Here is a 17,851-nt window from a genome sequence, read left to right as displayed (position 1 = left end):
CAGTAAGGTGTGAAACATTACTTCCATTAGCGTTTCTGAAGACATGAAGATCCTTTTAACTGATAATAAAAAGAACCTGTACTATTCTTGCACAACTCATGGAACAGAAATTGGGCAGAGCTCTGCCTATGGTAGACATCACTGCTGGAATCTGCTGCTTATAAGTTTTGATACTTTAATTCAATCATCTACTGTTGAAGTGCAATTCTTCATACATAACTAAGCATTTTATGAAATGTCCTATAAGAGTGATATTAGGCATATAGTGTTCCAGAAGTTGCACAACCATTTTTAATGTCTTCTCCCTTTATTCTATAACTTCCAATTGAATTCTGGTCATAAGATCCTTCAATATAATCCATGTGAAGTGCAGGAAATATTGTATGTGTTATTGTCCTGTAACAGTAATGTAATTTTAAGTTGTTGCATCTCCCAGATATGTAGTTCAAGAGTTGTATTTGGTCTGACAGTTTTGTGGTGACATAAGATAGAGAACCACATTTCAGCAGTTGACCTTATGTAATGGATTGGACTTGTTTAAGAACTGAACATTGGATATAAAAACTATAAAAGCACTCTCAAATTATAATTTGCCTCTAAAGGCTCCTCGAGCAATACCTGCTTTTGCAATTCAAGTCTTTCCTGAAGGGAACTACAAATAGTTTGAGCTTGTAAACAGTTCAGCTTGTAACAGCTTTTAAACAGCCTCTTCCTAACCACCATGATTTTATTGACAGTTTACTATATCAGGCAAAACAAAATCTAATTTCTTCCAACTATGCAGTGTACATAACTCCATAACCCTTACGTCGTTTTCATTGTGGGAGACATGGGTTGTGCATGGGGGGGGGGTTATTTTATAGCCTGGGTGTTGGAACAAGGGCAAGGGCAACATGACATGACATTGTGTGTAACACAACACACACAACACAAAGGTTTTCCTTTATTTCCTTTTTCAAATAAATAATCATAAGCTATATACATGTTTGAGTCGCCACTAATAGTAGTCAGTACCAATGGAATGTAAATTACTATGCAACATAAAGTAAATAGCTTTTGTAGTATGGTAGCGATAGTGATAGGCTAAACATCTAGTATATTTTTAAAAGACAGGGAAATGTATTCTTCAATCTTTCTGCAATATTCTAGATTTCTATTTACCCTTGCCACCCTCACTGCCCTGCTACACTATGAGCTTCCAGGCTCTTTATAAATAAGCTTACATTCTTCAATTAATGCATTCAAAAACTAGTGGATTTTTTTCTTCTTTTTTACATACTAAAATTCAGCTTACATAACATTTTATTTTGCAAATACAATTAATTTATTCAGGCCTTTTAATATTGAAATCCGAATGCTTTCAAATCTTTTTAAAGGTTCTGTTCAGGACCAAGGTGAAGAGTATAGAATGAAGGTGTCAGCACGTAGAGTAAGAACTGAAAGGAAGAGAAGGAATTCAATGATTGGTTTGATAGAAAGATGTTGGCTTTCAACAGCAACAACAACAAAAAGAAAAGATTAGCTTTTGTCACAAAGTAGCTTTTAAAGACAGAAGCCTTTTTTTAAGGAAAGCTGTTAGGTCAAATGAGTCCAAAGCTATTTGGATTGGTTCGCATGGAAAAATGCTGTCCTGCAACAGTAAAAATATACATAACATGTTTAGTGTTAATATTGAAAATAAATTGAATTTTGACATAAGAAAATCCTCTTTTTTTGCTGGTATTTCATATAAACCAGCACACCTAGAAATATTATATTGTGACTAACATGCAACCAGATAATTATATTATATATACTTTGTCTCCTTTCTTCTACAACAGGTGACTCCCAGCTTAGTCCCATAATGCATAACAGATATATAAAGTGAATGATACCATGCACTCAATACCCTCAGATAGACTGGGGACTAAGTCACTTAAATGATAAATTATACACAAAAAGACTTTTCTGTGGTATACTTTATCTGTTTGATTAAAACAAAAGCATATGCTTCTGTATCTCTCAAATACAATAAAAAAAGAATGTTTACTGTAATCATGTTCATGGTTTCTTTGTGTTTTATAGGACACTAAAGGCAGTTGAGGCAGCATCTATAATTGGACTTTTGATACATTCAATAAGTTATGCATTCTCTGCTTAAGACAATAAAACTGAATTAGAATTTGGTAGGCGCTCTGTCCAAGTTATCTGGCTCAGAAAAAGCCCACCCCTGATTTCAGACACACCTCCCAGAAGGAATATGAGGCTATTCTTATATGACAGGAGTTTATTGGATCTTGATTTACACATGGAATGCTTCACAGAAAGTCTGTATATATGGAAAACATAATTTCTATAATTCGTTTCATTTACACAGTCATTACTTTTACAAATCCATTGCTTTAGTCAGTGACTCCAAAGTACCTTATCTTAGTACAAAAATGACAATTTGTAGGACAAGAAAAAACAACACCTGACATGAGAATTTGTCAAATATGTCATGTCATTTGAAAGATGAAGCTTTTGAAAGTGGGAACGTGTTAAACTCATCAAATTAGTTGTTTTCAGCATTAGACAGATTAACAGTTAAGCAAATAATTTAAAGCCTTGTAGATAAAATAAGATTTTAATGGCGGACATGTTTCCACCGTACAAATATTGATGGATTTAAAAAATGAAAATATAGAGTACTTTGTCATAAGAGATGGTAGACAGCTTTGTTCTTTAAAATGTTTCCTGTCTTTTTATACTATCAATAAAGTGGTAAATATCAAAATCCCCATTTAATACCTCTATAACCAGATATGAGAGATTCTTAAGTATTCTACCATGCCACAAGTATTCACTGAACATAAAATATGGAGAAATATTTGAAAAATGATATTTTCAAATCCAGGGGAAAAGAAGCTGCTTTGCTGTTTGACCTATTGAAGAATATGATAGGAAAGCCACTGAAAGGCTGATTATAAAGTCCCCTTTACCCTGAAATTTCACATCTGTTTGTACTAGTCAGCGAGATGAATTACAGAGAAATATCTTATATTACAGCTCAATCTCTTGAGGAAGCTAAATATTTAAGACTACAATATGATGACAGCTAAGGGCAGCTTCTAGCTGCTCAGGGTGGAAGAGACACTTTACTTCACAGCACTGTAAAAAGATGAAGAGTACATATGATAGCTGAGGCTAATGTCTTTCTATAGGCATGACTTGTATCAGTTACATCATCCTCCATACTGTGCTCATAAAAAGTGTAATGTGTGGGGTGACAATGGTATGATGAGATACCTTTCCTGGGAACCAGCCATGTGGATAATTTTATACAAAAAAAATATTGATCTCACAAAATGCTACAGCAGTTTAACTACAGTGTGAAAACACAGGAAAAGGTACCTAGCCTGAAACGTTTGCTCTACATACAGTAAGTATAACTATTGCACATGTCCTTATGCCCAGTGTTTGTTAGAGTGTCTCAAATGTGGTCTTCATTCTCCTTTGAATCATTTTTCAGAAATAAGTATGACATGACAAATTAACATATCCGTTTCTCATCTTCTCATTAGCAGTTCCGCTTCAAGATGTAAAGCAGAAATTAGCTTTTTTGTATGCAGTGCTGACATTCAATGAAAAGGAGTCTCCTTTACTTTGTGAGATCTTGTTTAAAACTTTTATTAGTGTTTTAATGTTATATTCACTCCTCCATCTGAACAAAGTGACCTGAAGAGATGTTCTTGCCTTTAAGGCAGAGTGAGTGCTTAGATCCTCTTTGTCAAGCCAGTTGTCCTTTTAAACAGAGTAAGCTGTGGCAGATCTTTACTGATCTACTGATAAGCATTTAAAGGGCCAGAACAGTTGGTCTGATTTCTGTTCCCAGAGGTTCCTTTCCGCAGCTTGCAGGTGCCTAATAAGAAATGAAGGAAAACATCAAAAAGGGAACAAAATACCAAATTTTATGTGATCACAGGTCTCCTTCTCAGATTCTCATAGACGTGTAACATAGCAGAGAGTCTGAAAAAATGCTGTTTAATAATTTTCAGGCTGTCGCAACACACTGATTGCAGAATGCACTGAGATCAGTTTAATGTTTATAATTATGGTTAAGTCTCTGACACTAGTGTTTCTACACAACGCTCCTCTTCAATATCCTAACTGATACCAGAGGCATAACTCAAATTGTATGACACTTTAGTAATGCAAGGTTTTCTTTAATACAAGTTTCAAAGAATTGATAATTGCAAAAGTATTGTGAAGACTTAAGACTGCAGTTGAGATCATTATCAATTAAATATTTTGATGAGTATATATATATATCAGTATTGTGTAAAAAGCAATAACATACAAAATGTGTATAATTAAATAATCCGAAAGCAGAACTGTGGGTTCAAGCAGACAAATTAGTGTATTGGATAACAGGAATACAATAAACAGTGAGATGTAATAAAAAAGTAAGATGTGTTTTAGAAATGATAGAAATCTAGTCTGTAAGCATTATGGACCTCTGTAACAAAAAGCAGTGAATTTCTTCATTGTTTCTCAAGCTGAGATGTGCCTTCAGAACCACGCACACTCTCCTATACAATCCAGTACGGTTATGTATTGTGACAGTTTTTAAAAGGAAATGACTTTGTTTCCACATTATTACATGTAGGCCAGCCACCCTCTCAGCTGGGGTTATTGTCACAACATCTAGTGTTGAAGTTTTACACAGTACTTGGGACCCCACTAGGTGACAGCACTCCTCATCATCACTGTAAACCAGGGAAGTTATAGTGTGGAGTTCAGGGTTAGCTAAATATAACTACTTATCACTCTCATTCTGGCATTTACAGCTTTCAGCCTGTAGGACAGCAGTTACCGAGGATACTCTGGCGACATCTTAATCTGCAGTGATGCCTCCATTTCGGTCATCAGTTCATGACAATTATTTCAAGAGGTTGTCTGGAGAATGAAATAAAAGGGATGTGATTGCCATGGAGGTATGAGAGAAGCTCATTACTTCCATGAATGGAATTTTTTTCACCATCTCTTCATTCAATGACTGCTGGTAAGGTAACTATTTCTTTTTTTCTGTTTTAAAGAAAATTACCACAAGGCTTGAGAAACAAAATCAATAGTTCCACCAATCTAGAAATGAATGTGATAGTGTTTCTGCATATGTTTGTGTATTGGCTGTATTTAATGGAGATGTTAAAGGCACATATCATTGTCTAAAGAGGGGATGTCCTGACAGTACAAGAGAACGGTGGTCTGATTTTATTATTCTCCATCAACTCCATTATTTACTCTGCCTCGGCATAAATTTGTCAAAACAGTTTACAATTCTACTAAATACAAGTTAATCAGCACTAGAACCGTGGCACGCAGCACAGAAAGTCAAGCCCATCAACTAATAGCATCCTGTACTTCCACTTCTGTGCTTTCAGATTGTTATAGAGAAAACAACATTAAAAATGCAATAAAAATCTAGCAGAGTTGTGAAATGCTTCAAAATATTTGGTCAAAATAAAGGAATACATTAAAATGTAATCATACAAAAATATCCTAAAGGTTACTAGTTGTGCACAACCATCCATGACAAAAGTTTTACACTGGTGGCATCAACTCAACCCAGATGAAAGACTTGACCCATAAGCTGCTTGGGAAATCAAAGAGAAATGAAGCTACAGCAGTATTGCCAGCTGGCTTCAGCTCTTGTCTTTAATCCCTGGGAAGATGAATTTGATTCCGTTGCACAAATGATTATGGAAGATCCTCAGAACTTACAGAGGCATTGATTAATAACACCCTGCATCAGCCACCTGTGTTCTGTCATTACGCTCCCATTACAGACAGGAAGTGATGACAGGCTGCAGAGGAAGTAGATACCCCAGGGAGTTTACTTCTCCCACACTGCAGCTGAAGTCGACAGAACCTTTGAGAAGATTTGGAAAGTTCACAGCAAAAGCTTCTAGATCATTTAATATAGCAGTGCCTACTGTTTGTCCTGTATTTCATTTAAGGGTACATTAATTGTTAGACTATTAAATTTTCATATTTTTTGAGCTTTTGAACACGAGTGCTTTGAAAATGCCATTTAAAATAAAAATTATTAGTTAAAAACATATTTGTTAAAAAAACAGTCTAGTGTCACACAGTATTTTTTATTGAAGTGCTGTTACAGAATTGTGTAACCCCAAGTGAACACCTATAAGCATCATTTAAGGTCTACAAAGGGCAGTATGATGACATGTTTAAGGTCAGCAGCCATATCACTCTGCAACTCACAACTGGCAACCCACTGAAGCTCAGCAGGTGTGAGCCTGGTCAGTACCTGGATGGGAGACTTCCTGGGAAAAACTAAGGTTGCTGCTGGAAGAGGTGTTAGTGAGACCAGCAGGGGGCACTCACCCTGCAGTCCATGTGGGTCCCAGTATAGTGACGGGGACAGTATACTGTAAACAGGCGCTGTCCTTCGGATGAGACGTAAAACCAAGGTCCTGACTCTTTGTGGTCATTAAAAATCCCAGGGCGTTTCTCCCAGGGGTGTAACCCTGGCATCCTGGCCAAATTTCCCATTGGCCCTTACTAATCATGGCCTCCTAATAATCCCCATCTAGGAATTGAATTAATTGCTCTTCTCTCCTCCCCACTAATAGCTGATGTGTGGTGAGTGTTCTGGCACACTATGGCTGCCATCACATCATCCAGGTGGATGCTGCACATTGGTGGTGGTGGAGGGGAGTCCGCATTACCTGTAAAGCGTTTTGAGTGGAGTGTCCAGAAAAGTTCTATATTCTACAGTTTCTACATCCTATATTAATTAATTATGTTTGTTAACATTACTGCCACATTGCCCCACAGTTCTGAGTTTGATTCCAACATGGAGCAGATGCATGCATTGTGTTTGAATGTTTACCCTGTGTTCATGTGATCCATTTTTTTTGCCATGCAAAACCATACAGGTAAGGTCAGTTTGGATATTTTAGGTTATTTATTTCCTTATTTTCTTGGCTCAAGGGATTTCAAACTTGGAGGAATTGCTTATAGGACAACTTTAGAGAAATAGAACCAAATGAGCTTGATGGACTGAAAGTTCACATTTGTGGCCTTTCTATTCTATTATGCATGTATATTGTCAAGGAACCCATACGTGGAATAAGAGGATACTTATGCATGACCGGAATCCCACAGGACGCAGAGTAGCAAAGGGACAATCCAAAAGACAAAATCCAAGGGCTGGGTCGATAAGGGAGGCAGAGGGTCCGGTAACAAGAGATATTCAAAAACAATCCAAAAGACAAAATCCAGAAGGCGAGGTCAAGAGGCGGAAGCAGAAGATTCATAACAGGAGATCAGTCAAAAGGTTTGGAAACACACACTGGAGAATACTAAGAAAGGCTTCTCAATAGTGAGCATGGGAAGGTGTGCGAAGGGGGTTTAAATACTGAAAGGAAAGGGGTGTGATTGGATGATTGGTTCGGGAGTGAGAATTTGAGGAATCTGATGCATGTGAGAATGTGCTGGGTTCAATCAGGGATGAGATTGGGAAGCAGAGGTTCCGGGAATGTAACGTCATTTGCGAGGGAGAGTGTGGGGCGTGACATATATCACATAGCGTGCTTCAGAATGCAGCACAACATAATCAATTCTATAAATACATTTGATTACACATAATACATTCGATATAATCAAATGTATATGGCCATATATACAAATATTTATGTAATATTATGTATAGTCACCACAAACCTTATATTTAAAATCAGTTATGACATTGGCAGTATACATAGTGAGTCAACACAATAACACAACACAAAATAATCAAGAGTCATTAAGAGTCAAAAATGCATTTTAACTAACTAGGTGCACCATACCATCTTACAAAGGAAAGCAATGTTTCAAGAGTCCATTTAAGCATAATACATCAAAACTAAACAGAGCTAGACTGTTTAGTATGTATGATATGTAGGGATATAAACTTGTAAGCCATCAGGGCTGGAGAGATAAAACAGTAGCCGATCGCCTGCCTCTCAACAGTGTTATTCTGAATTATAAAGGTGACCCCCATGAAGTCTGACTTGTAGGCCAAGATGCCTCAGCACTTTCTCTTGTTGCTCTCTGGCATGGTGATTGCCCTGTGAGAATAGCACTAAATATCTGCCTAAGAATGCTGCCCCCTCCCCACTTCTTTAATGATGCCCCTTCCCTATTGTTTGACATGCATACCAGTGGGAGGGTTGTGGCTCCCATCCCTGTGCTGACAGACCACCACATCTCAATTGACTGTCCTCAGATTTCCACGGCTCCTGCAATCCAACAGTACTGTTTGATGGACAGAGTGGGTCTGATAGAAATCTCGAACTCGCCCTCTGTAAGCTGAAGATGATCTACGGCTGAAGGGACTAAATGATACCCTTTCAAAAGGACAGACATTCCCCCCCAACCTTCTTTTGTAGTTCTTCTTAATCCAGCCTTGGTTTCAAGGCAGCTGCTTCTAATTTAGAATGAAAAAAAAAACTTTACTCTTAGGTGACCTGTCTTTTTTTATGATAAAGTGATGCGTCAATAAAATTACCTTCCCCTGCATGTGTCAGCAATTACCACTTGCTTGATGGCATTCTGTCTTTCTTGATTATACACATCAAAGACTTCCAACAGACTATTACAAAGGGGATTTTTTTGCAGTATAGAAATAATTAGACGTAATTTCAACCATTTTTTCCCCCAACCGTCGTTTTGAAGTTTTCCATTTCTTTCCCCTCCAGAAAACCACCTTGCATTCTATGGAAACGTTCCAAATGTATACATCGTGGAGTGCATACAACTAGGATTTGTATACTTTTCATCAGTCCACATGATGGTTTAAAATGTCATGTAGGTAAATAAAAAGAAAATAAGAATCCCAATGAAAAAGGGAGAAGGAGAAAGATGGTGAAAAGCCCCCATTTGTTTCACATGAAATATTTTCCATTTAAAACACATATCGGAGCGCAGACTTAATGTATGTTCATATCAGTACATGACAAAAATGTCACATTGCCAGCTGGCAGTGTGGAGGCTATAAAACCAAACCAGAACGCTTGTTTTAACTGTAAACATGAGACATGTGTTTCGCCTAGCTGTCTGAGCCACGAGATCCATGTCCTAAGCAAGGCAAGTTTCACACTAAGAAATCTTCAGCTGTTTGTACTTTCAATAAAGAATAAATAAGAATAAAGCTGATGTCATAACTGTTCGTTAAACATCTCCTAGTAAGTCTCTATCAACTTTAAATGAAGGTGCATTAGAATCTCTTTAGTTCTTATCAATGGCAAACATGATGTCAAAGGGTGAGATCAGTGTTTTCACCATTTCCTTACAAGAATTATTTGTAGCTTAACTAACCCAAATTAATTTCTGAGATGGAATTTAGCTCTGGCAGTTCTAATATATTACTAGCAGTGTGGCTTGTTGGTTTACACTGAAGTTAATGTATTAATTTTATTCAATGAGCTCACAATGTCACAGACCTGGTCAATGGGGTCCATATGAGACACTTACTGTACCTGCCAATTCTAGTTAGAGGAGGTGTGAATCAAAGCTAGCTGTAGACCCCTACAGTTTTGATAAACCTTGTGACAGTTAAAAAACATATTATAATAGCTTCTTGATTTCCATTAAATAGAATACACTGAACAGAAAAATACAGATAAGGCATTAGTTCAATAGCTTAATACACTTACATGTTTAGTCTTCATTTGTTTGTTTTTTCTGGCAATAACTACATGAACCTCCAACAGAACCTCCTATTAAGACTTTCAAACAATATTTTTCCAATACGTTACATTTAAAATGTGTTACCTATAGAATGTACTAGGCTGGACAGTGAATGGCATGGGAGCAATCTGAGCATCACAACCTATCTCTATCCATTTCTTTTAAACTTCTGGAACTACCATGCACTGCGCTCCAGTTACAAATATCAGACTGCTGATTCAGCATTCCTGCATTGACATCACAACTGCAACAGAAATGCAATTGGATTCACAATCTATAGGGTTGTGTGTAAAATGTGCAAAAAACCCAAAGCACTCGGTCCCCGTCTTTCATTTGAGTGGTCACTTAAATTTGAATCAGTGAACCAACAGGAGCTATCTACAGGGGAGCCTGATTGTTATTCTAACCCCTGCCACTCACAGCATGGAATGACATGTAAAACAGTGGTCATCTGGTCAGGAACACAAACTACAAATGGTTCTCCTAGGATCTAGTAGTTTAGCCTGGGTTAGAAGTGAGTTGTGATTAGATAAGCTTCTTTATTTTGGAAAGCTTTTCACAAAAGTAATAAAGTACAGTAACATTCAAGAAATAATTATTGAAGCATTATTTGCATATTAAAGATTTTTAAAACTGGGTTCAAAACTTTTAGGAATAATAGCCTGAAGACATGTTTTGTAAGGAATTTTGTTTTCATTTCGACATTTAATGATTTAGAAAGGGAAAATTAGTTTCACACGCTAAATCCAAGGGTTCACTTTTTCAAGGAAACTCCTTGAAATCACAAAATATAAAATATACAATATTTGTATATCACCTATTTGCAAACATCAGTCATAAAAGTAGCCTAAATCTATGTCTTCTCTGCTGGTTTGAGGGTCTCTGTCTCAGAGAAAGAACTAAGTGTTTGTTTGGTACAATAAACAGATGAAGTTTTACTTGAACATTGTTTATCTATATTTAAGTACCATTTAACTTTTGCCCTAAAGAAGAGTTAAGCAGCATGATTTTTAAGAGAGATATGCAGAAGCACTCATTAACATGATGATAAGTGTCTTTGAAGAGGGCAGCTCATGAATTGAGTAATTATTGTTCTCATGTATTCAATGCACAAACAGGTTCATAGTTGCATTTTTGTGTCTTGGAAACACAGTAAAGACCCCTGAGAAAAAAATAAGGAGAAAATAAACCAAACTAGGTTTTACAGAAATATTGTAAATATTGTAACATATTTTTCTGTATTTCTGTATAATTCAGTATTAGGAAGCAAAGTCAAAACTTGTACATTCTACATATGATGAGATCTATGAATGTTTAAAGAGCCAATAATGCTGTAATGCATAAATATAGATTAGGATTGATTTTGGGATTGAAACTCTAATCCCAGAAACAAAACCATCAGACATGGAACTAAACAGAGATATTCCAAGACTAGTACATATTTTTTATTAGTCCCCCAAAGATACCAGATGAAAGCAATGGCTTCTGCCCCTCCCTTAATAGATAGTGTAATTAGGCCATTCATAAAGTGCTCTTTCCAGTCACCTAATTGATTTTAAACTAAGGTGTCACTATCTTATCATTATGTTAATGACACCTGTGGCCAGCAATTAAAAAACAATGGGGACAGAAACAGTAGCCATCAAGCTAGCCAGCCTGTCTACTGAGAAAGGCCTTGCAGGGCCCTGCCTGTCTCCTGGCTAATGGTGCATAACATGTAAATGGTCCCACTACTCCAATTGCAAAGGAGGGGAATGCAAGCAATGAAACATGACTGAAGGCAAATTTCATCTACATAAACAGATTTGCTGCTTTTAGGTTTCAGATATCCATAAGGTTTGGAAGAACCTATATGGGTAATTAACTGTATGTTGTGGATGCTTAAGCTTCTCTGAACAGAAGCAAATTAAAGGTTTCATTTAATAATGATAGCAAACCTTTAATTAGCAAATATTTAATTTGCCATACCATCACCATACTTCACAAAGGCCTTGCTATACACAATAGGAAAGTGATATTAGCAAATATGTTGAAACCTTTGAACAAAATTGAAAATTGAAAATGACTTTCATGCACTTACAGAAAAATTCACCCAGGGTTTAATTGAATTCCTTGCATATTTGTAACTCTTGTCATCTCAATGTATCTCAATGTGATTTACATACAAATGTACATATCCACTTCATCTACCACTGAAATGCAGCACCCCTCTAGGTGATGTGCAGCAGCGATTATACCCCCGCAACAGATCAGATAGAGAAGTGAGAAATTGCTTCACCAATTGAGTTTAAGGGCAATTTATGGAGGCCAGATTGTATAAATTGAGAGCGGAATCTAGCCAGGTTAACACCCCTACTCATAACACAAACAGTGTTAAGGGATCTTTAAAGGCCAAGCTGTCAGATCCTTGGTTTAATGTTTAACCTGAAGGAAGGCATTTCCTTTAACAAAGTGTCCTTGGTTACCATACTGGAGGATCCACTTTGGGAATTCAGGACCAAAGAGAAGAGATATGCTTACTTGTCCACTTCAAGGCAGTTTCCTTTTGAGGTCTTAGATTGCACTACAGACCAGAGCCAGCTTGGTTTAGCTACTGAAATCTGATGAGATCGGTCTGAAAAACTAACTGACAGAATAACTAGTGATGCATCATTAATATAATGATAGTTAAAATGCCTCTAAATTATATACACAACTTTATATCTACTAGGTATTGGCTTAAAATTTACTGATAAACAAGTTTTCAAACTAATTGGTGTGTTAAGAGTTAAAGCTATAGAAAGGATTCAATGGCTTATTTACATTTTACATTTAACAAATGACTATAGTAAGATTTTAACAATGGCTATGTAATCTTTTCAGCTTTTATTTCTTCTTTTGTAGCTGGATACTCGGCTTATTAAGCTTCTAGCCAATACTGTGTGGTTGTTACATTTTTTTATTCAATTAAAAATGCAGAATTTACAGTCATTGTTTTTTTCTGTAATCAAAATATTTCCTATGATGCTAAATATAATCAGCATAGAAGACGGCATTTTCTTTATACATGTATTGTTCAAGTTACTTTGGCATCATTTTTATTAACTGGTCATTAGTTAATACTGAACATGAAATGCTCAAGCAACTTGACTGTTGCACTCAATATGATCTTTTACACCGAAGAAGGCCCCACAGCCAAAACATTGTGTTTCTATTCATCTCTTTTCAGCACTGAATAAACCTATACTTGTTCCTAAACACTCCATCACCTTATTAGTGAAAGAGTTGATTGGGCACAAGTGATTTACCCACTGAATGAAAATCAAGAAAAAAAAGCACAGTAAGAAACCAACTGTTCAATTATTCATCTACCAAACACCTTCATGCCATCAGTACGTTGCAGACTAATTCAAGGCAAAATCGTTTGCTTTCCGGGGTGCTCAAGCTAGCAGCTGGCCAGACACTTAGCTGTAAGCGTCTGGCCAGCTAATGCCTGGTCGCTAAAGCACTACAATTGAATGGAATGATGGCAGCCTGACTATGTGGCCTACACTGTTGAAGTCTTGGGACCTTATTCACTGCCCTTCCTACAGGCTCATTCTGACTTGACAATATTCCAGCAGGATAACACATAACCTCATGCTGCTTATGTTAAAATGCCTTTCTTGTGAGATGTAAATGTGACAGTTATGCCTTGAAAGCCCTCCTCACAACATTTAAGTCCCATTGAACATTTGTGACATGAGTTGGGACAACATGTTGCCTTGAACCACGATGCTTCATCAAGATCATTGTGGAGGTCTAGGTGGATTCGTCCAGTTGCACTAACTGATGGCAACCTAACTGTATGGTGTAACATTGACCAGGTCTTGGGACTTCATTTGCTACTTGTCCTGTGTGCTCAGTACAAGGCCTCATGTTGCTCAGTTAACAGTTTTCTTGTGGAATGAAAATTAGTCTTAGTTTTGCTGTGGATACCCTTATTGGCAGATTTTAGGTCCATTGAATATCTGGTAGATCAGCTGGGATGAAATGTAGCACCTAACGGCACCTAGGCTCTCAAAGTAGAGTGAGAAAGCTCATGTGTGTCCTAACTCTATGAGAAGTGCAAAGTGATCTAACCATTATAATGAGGAATTGGTGTAAAAAATTACCTTTAATATTGTGATAAATAATTTATTCTAAACATGACTTGGCCATCTGATGTCTTTGTACTACAATACAAGTACAAAAAAATAAGGAAGTTAAAAAGGTCCCACTAATATTACTGTAACTCATGCTCACAATATAATTCAACATCTCTCATTGAAAGCAATATGGTGGCATTTCAAATCCTTCTTTAACTCTGTCTGAAGAGCTCCAACTCTCAGTGTCAGTTGTGAGTTTCATAGAAGGGACTATTTCAAAGACCTAATGTGAAAATACTGTAACGTCACCTGCTCTGGTATGCCGGCTCTTACACAGTGCCTGTCGGCCGTAAGCGTTACAATACCATGTGTCAGCTACTAGGAACACTAGGAATATGTTTAATGAGTCAAATGGATTCCTTTCAAAAGTAGCATTTCTGCTTTTTTCTATTGTGCAAATGATAGGACAGAAATAATCACAATATAATAGGCTGATCTGATGATTATTTGTGTTCCCCATTAAGGCAACACTTTCACAATAATCTACAAAGCATCTACAGCCCTTATTATATTAAGTCCATATAAGGTAAATTCAATATTTTAGTTTCAGTCTTCAGCTGATCAAAGATGTCAATAAAGTTGAGAAATTGAGACATTGGTTTTATAATTAATGGTGGCCTAGGTAACCCACTTTATATTATTGAATGGTTTTAAAAGTTGTAAAGGATGTGACTATTTAAAATGTAATGTTATTAGCGAACATACAGAGAATGAAATACTACTGGTGAAACATTTTTATTGGATTGCAATTATCAGAACCTTGATCAGCACAAAGACAACTCAAACAACAGAAAAAGGACCTACCATTCTCAGCAAATCTCCTGGATGACTCACATTTCACAGAACACATCAAATTGCACGTGCACACTTGCAGAAGGTGTTCTAAGTGTCTAATTTTCAGAACTTGTCACCAAACGGAATGTCTTTGATCATCATTAACTGTAGATACCAAAGTGTGTCAAACATCACATCATAAAATTGCTATATATCATACTTCATCTGCTTTAACATAGGTACATAATCTTTCACAATAGCAGTTTACAAACCCTAAAACACTGTTTCACCATAACAGTTAATAAGCAATAAAACACTATTTCACAATAACAGTTAATCAGCAATAGAGTATTCTCTATACAAGTCTAGAAAGCAGTACTAAAAAGCAACTTCAGAACAAAGTCAAAAAGTGGCATTCAGAGGTGCCTACCTTAGAGGAGAAGTTTTTGAGCCAAAAGAGCATCAATCAGTCCTACATTTAATAAAATATAATGATTATAAATCAGTGCATTCTCTTGATTTAATGAGTACTAATGGTATCAGAACTGACAGCATAATAGCTCGAACTCTGGAACTCTCTTATTACTGCTATATAAGTTCATGAGCCACACTCTAGTTAGCTTTGCCTCTCTAATCATCTCAACTTTTAGATGAATGCCTGCAAGTTAGAAGCTGCGGTTTATATTTAATGAAGAAAGCAATCAAAAGTAATTTACTCTTAATAAAATATCCACCCCCTAAATCCATCTCTGTAAAATATATATTTTTAATGGGTAGGCTATCATTTCACAAGTATGCATCCTTCCAAAATGGGTGCTTTTTCAAAATGTGTACTAGAAAGAGCTCAAAACAGAGTAATAACCTTGAGCACATTATGCAAGTATATGTTACAACCATTTCAATAATAAATCAGATGTAACAGTGCATAAACCTTATGTTGAGCAACATATTGGTTTTACAACTCAATCTTTCATTCATCATTGATAATTATTGAAGAACCTGTAGGATTGAAGATATTTCGTAGGCAAAATACATATTGTTTTTGTGTCCTACTAAAATGTTATAACCATTTAAAGAGCTCTAGATTTAATCAAACATGGCCATGAAATAACCATGTTTCTGCCTGTTAAAGTACTTGTTGCAATCTTTACATAAACGCATTAAAAGAAACATTTTTTGTCTGGAAAGGGGAAGTCATGGAAATGTATGTTAAGTGGTAAATAAAAGTGAATGGAAAGAGAGCAGGCCACAAACTGAAATAATGCTGATGTTGTACAGTAACTCCCTAAACAGGGATGGCTGCAGATGAGAGTTCTCGCACCTTTAATGTTGATTCTGAGTGAATGCCAATCTAATGCCAGACCAAGAGCACTGTTATGGCATTAAGTATTGTGAAAGGTAAGTGAAGCTTCAGGAGCAAACAATGCATCATTTATCACACCGCCTCCAGCAAAGTCCATATCGTATAACTAGAAATTTTCTTACAAAGCCATTGACACGATGCGTCAAATCGAATAGCCATTTAACAGTTTGAAAAAACGGTAATGAAATATGAACTTCTTGTACTGGGAAAAAAGAAGAATTGCTCTTTATAAAAAGTAAAAAATTACCCTTGTGATATTGCTGAGCTGCCTCTTATTCAAGTCTCTCAAGCTGTTATAAGCTTGGATTCATCTCTTTTGTCAGAATGAGTATAAAATAGTGGGGTTAGGATTGTGTGAATCTCAGAACATTCTTTGTTAATGGCGAAACTGGCAATACTAAAGCAGACGTAATATTATCAGAATAGAATCCACACTATATCTGCTATTAAAAACACATGATAAAAAACGTAATATCCTTGTTTTACCATGGAACGTATTCACCAAGATATAGACTGTATCTCTATCCAGTCAAGCACATGATATATATGTAATGTAAAGAAAAAGAATGGAAGGATGAATTACACTTACTGTACTTATTATTTTTGTCCATTCATCAGTGTTTTCATCTTTGTTGCAAAGGGCGAAATTTTTTTGACATGATATAAATCACTAAACAACAAACTAAGTTTAAGCAGTGCACAGAAGGAGCTACATAAAACAGCAGGGTTGGATTATTATATTACCTCACAACAAGATATCTCACTTTCATTCTTTTAAGCACATTGCCATGGCTTGAAGTAGCCGCTCATTTCTGATTACAGTAAACAAGGGGCATAAAGATTTGTTTAGGCTGGTCCTTTCTGCACCTTGAATCGTCAAGAGAAAACACCTGCTTACTCATTTCTGACTATCAGGTGTAAAAACTCTTTCCAGTGTTTACTGTCAATACACACTGATGTTTGGTTTTGTGTTGTAAGGTACATGCAGTCACTTTCACCAAGCACAAAAATACTATGCTGACTGTCAGTGCTGAATCGCTATATACTTGTTGTAGACTGAATGAATAACAGAACGAGACTAGTTGAGTATCTGACAAAATCACATCTCATAGAACTCATTTTTGATAACCTGAGACTAATACTAAAAACTAGCTATAATTTGAACCAAATGACAAAGGTCAAGGTTATTCCTTCAGTTTTGCAAATCTGTGCTTGAAATTCATATGACCTCTGGTGTTCATTTGGTGAACTGATTTTTTTTATGCCTGATGGCATTAAATTGTCTACCTGCAGCAGGACACGTTTAAGCATGGTGAAGATGCATTTTGGCACAAAATGCATATATTACTTTTGGATTAAAAAGTCATGCTGAATTCCTGTTTCCATTTTTGTTTCTAACAGAATATGCTTTCCTTAGAACTTTGAAATTATGATAACAAATGCACACTTAATAGATTCGCATTCTATATTAGATAAATATTTTATCTTTATTGTTATTTTTGCCTATTAGCATTTTACCTATTTTTCCAATCTATATTTTTGGCTACCTATTTTACTTATATATGTATTAGATTTCCTTATATACTTAATGTTCAGTATAGAATCATATTCAAAATGCTAGTTACAGTGCACTGAGGAGTCCTACTTCACCTCTGAGAACAATGGTCAATTTAAGTATATTTAATTGCAGCTTCATTGATTGAGCAGGCAATGCACTTCACAAGACAAAGTAAAACCTGTCCTCTTTCAGGATCAGCAGTGAAAAAATGGTTAGATCTAAGTAATCTGACAGATTTATTTCAACAGGGCCAATTCCCATACCTCTCCAATTTTA

The 17,851-nt window shown here is 36.2% G+C and overlaps 1 protein-coding gene across 1 annotated transcript in view; it reads left to right on the top strand.

Annotated features, from left to right (window-relative positions):
* Window positions 1-4,821: 4,821 nt before the first annotated feature.
* The window catches only part of ptprea (protein tyrosine phosphatase receptor type Ea), a 118,947-nt gene continuing 105,917 nt past the window's right edge, over window positions 4,822-17,851 (top strand). Inside the window, exon 1 of the mRNA XM_088635083.1 lies at window positions 4,822-5,023. The gene's annotated coding sequence lies outside the window, so the exon portion shown is untranslated. The remainder of the gene's footprint in view (window positions 5,024-17,851) is intronic.

The sequence above is a fragment of the Lepisosteus platostomus genome, chromosome 6 (genome assembly GCF_059453375.1).
Source record: "Lepisosteus platostomus isolate fLepPlt1 chromosome 6, fLepPlt1.hap1, whole genome shotgun sequence".
Classification (NCBI taxonomy): domain Eukaryota; kingdom Metazoa; phylum Chordata; class Actinopteri; order Semionotiformes; family Lepisosteidae; genus Lepisosteus; species Lepisosteus platostomus.
Note: the sequence above shows the minus strand (reverse complement) of the source record. Positions and strands in the feature narration are given on the sequence as shown.